The sequence below is a fragment of the Mus caroli genome, unplaced genomic scaffold (assembly GCF_978045245.1).
Source record: "Mus caroli unplaced genomic scaffold, Mus_caroli_1 scaffold_8, whole genome shotgun sequence".
Lineage (NCBI taxonomy): Eukaryota > Metazoa > Chordata > Mammalia > Rodentia > Muridae > Mus > Mus caroli.
The window spans coordinates 104,988,971-104,992,255 of record NW_028227263.1 but is presented as its reverse complement, the minus strand read 5'-3'; the positions used below and the strand labels follow the sequence as shown (position 1 = coordinate 104,992,255).

At 47.8% G+C, this 3,285-nt stretch overlaps 1 pseudogene; it reads right to left on the bottom strand.

Moving 5' to 3' along the window:
• Positions 1-815: 815 nt before the first annotated feature.
• On the bottom strand, positions 816-3,285 carry LOC147003292 (ral guanine nucleotide dissociation stimulator-like; annotated as a pseudogene).

The following is a 3,285-nucleotide window of genomic DNA, read 5'->3' as shown; positions in this document are numbered from 1 at the left end:
CAGTGTACTCACATATAAAAATTAATAAATCCTAAAAAAAAAAAAAAAAAAGTTGCCCAGGTCAAGGTATCTGTTCACAGCAGACAACCCCTAAGACAGTGTGTGTTTTCATGTGTGTTTGTGTTTGTAAATATGTGTGTACATGTGTGTACATGCTAGTTTTGTGTCAACTTGACACAGCTGGAGTTATCACAGAGAAAGGAGCTTCAGTTGAGGAAATGCCTACATGAGATCCAACTGTAAGGCATTTTCTCAATTAGTGATCAAGAGGGAAAGGCCCCTTGTAGTTGGGACCATCTCTAGGCTGGTAGTCTTGGTTCTATAAGAGAGCAGGCTGAGCAAGCCAGGGGAAGCAAGCCAGTAAAGAACATCCCTCCATGGCTCTGCATCAGCTCCTACTTCCTGACCTCCTTGAGTTCCAGTCCTGACTTCCTTGATGATAAATATCAGTGTGGCATTATAAGCTGAATAAATCCTTTCCTCCCCAACTTGCTTCTTGGTCATGATGTTTGTGCAGGAATAGAAACCCTGACTAAGACACCCACTTTCTGCCTCACCACCTGCTTGCTTTCCATGCTTCCAGGGTGAACTGTGAGGGTCCCATTTCTGAGATCACACTGTTTGGCTCAAAGATGCAGTCCACAGTAACATAAGTAGATTATACCACTGGGGAAAAGAACAATATCCTTTAAGAAGAGTAAACAATTCATTTTATTAATATCCAAACACAAATAAAAACCCAACAATGAAAAATAGAACCCAACAAAACAATAAGGTATTTTCTATAAAGAAATAATATAAGCTTAGGTGGGGAACCTCATCTGGGTAGAACTCTGCAGATCATTCTCCTAACTATATGTCAACCTCAGGCAGAGGGAAAACAAAATCTGGTGTATCTATGGGCACAGTGTAAGACACAAATAATGGCCTGGCAGGTGAAACATCTGCAGCCTCATCTGCTGCCACATCTGCATGTGAGTGTGTATGAACTGATGTGGGCAGATCTTGATCTAAAGTCGGAAGCAGCTCTATTGCAGCTTTTGGTTCAAAGGGATCCAGAACTGCACTATTCACAAGCTCAGTGTCCTCTTGGGATTGCTTGTCTCCCTGTGGCTCTGCCATAGAAGCTGGCCTCAGAGCCAGAGTGTCCTGCCTCCCAGAGACATCCTGTTCTGTGGGATCTGGAGTTGTTGCACAACCTAAAGGCAGAAGGAGACAGGCTTTTAGTGGAGACAACCTAGCATGGGGGGAGTTTCCCCAAGATGCTGTTGATGGACACACAGGGCCTTTTCATGCTAGAGGATCCCCAGACCTCTCCTCTTACCTGACTGCAGTCCAGTCCTTGCATCATTTTAAACTCTTGAGAATACCCTGGTGAAACCCACCACCAAAATCCCCTCCTACCTTGCATAGCAGCCAACACCAGACCTTCTCACCTTCCTCAAGGTTAAGGGCGATAGACTCCTGATGCTTAAATATGGAGAGAGGCTCCCTGGCTTGCGTATCTACGTCTCCACAAGGCACATTGAGCCTCACGTACTCCGTGAACTGACTCAAAACAGCCAGGTCTGGGGATTCATAAAAATCCTGGGGGAATTTCTGAAACCAGCCGAACAGAAAGCAGAATATGGCACTGGGGAAGAGAAGGTTGGAGGGAAGTTGAGTCAGAAGCCTGGCCTCAATTATCAAGAAGGGCAGTGTGCCCCATTAGACGAGGCAATGCCCAACAGCCTATGTACTAGGAGCATAGTTGTCAGGAGTGTGTGTCTGTGTGCACAGGACTCCAGACACTTTCTGTCCCTTGGAGGACATATGGGGCTATCTGGGCTGGGCTGTAGTGGGGATGGATTCTCTCAGGGCCCTTTAGTTTCCTTCCATCCCTCTGACCTCAGAACTAAGGAGCCTATTGCTGCCCTCCATTTTTCTCCACCTGCAGGTGAAGTCTCAGCTACCATCCCACTGGGGGGAAGCCCCAAAGCAGGGTACTTGGCATGTGTTTAGTCCTCAGCAAATGCCCTACCCGACTGTACAAATAGGCCCTTATCTCCCTCTTCCACTTCCAACTCCATAGATGGGCTCTTACCTGTCTCACCCCATACCCACACTTTGCACCCATGGGCTCTTACCTCCCGGTCACCAGAAGCCCACTCACCTCTTAGTTTTCTGGTCTTCAATGCAGTCAGGACGGAAGGATGCATACCTGTGGCATTTCATGAGGGTGTCACCCTAAGGCCTTGTGTCCCCAACCTACTAATAGATCTACCAGGAGCTACATGAATCTGAACACTTTAGAAAGGAAACACAGATCCTGGGGTCTCTCCGCACTGTTCTGACTTCCATGCTGAGATCACAGGTCTTCAGAGATCCTCACACAATGGGGTGGAGGCCTAGCTGTCCCTGCCAGGGTTGTTGGTTGGTTCCAGGCTTCTTGTCCCCTACCACCCCAATCCTCAGGACCCTTCTCAGGTTCCCTTGAATCCTTATATGTCAGATAAGCCCTAGAAACTTTTATACAAATGGGAAAGGAGCTCTTTCCTAGGCACAAGAAAGGGTGATGTTTTACATTCCATGGGGACAGTGCAAGACACAAACTAGAGCCCCCACCCCCCAACCCTGAATGTGTCCAGGTCACTTTGCAGGTTCAGACCCAGGACGAACAACAACACTGCCAGGGTCCAATCGCACTTGTTCTATGGGAGCACAGAGTCCTGGAGAAGAGCAGAGCTCTCCTAACACCTATGTTGGCTACAGCCACTCACGTTTTCATCAGCAGGTCCAGCACCTCCCAGGTGGTAGCATACGTTCGGTACATGGCAACAAAAATGTCCAGACAGAGGTGGTCGCGGTTTTGAATAGCAGCTGGTATGTAGTCAATCATCTGTTGAACGTATTCTCGACTCTTGTAGTTGAATCTGGGTGCTTGGGCATAGAGTCTGGCTCCTGTTCATTTTCACAACAGACCTAGGAAGGCAGAAGGGTCTAAATGTGAACACTCTGAGAGACATCAGCAATCCATTACCGAAGAGTGATCAGTAAGCATAAAGAATGTTCCTTAGTGTCTCATGGGAACACACACCCAGGCAGGGACCTCAGGGAAGCACGGGGACAAACAAAAACGTTCCTGCTAAGGCTTTCCTGTGTTACCTTCGGCTCACTGCGGGAAGCATGCCTGAAGTGTGTCACAGGACGAATCAAACATCTCCAAAAGCGGCCAAGCCAACTCCTCTTGGCTTTTTTGTGGCCAGAGCTTCTACAAGTCTGGAAACAGCAGAACATCCTGTTCCC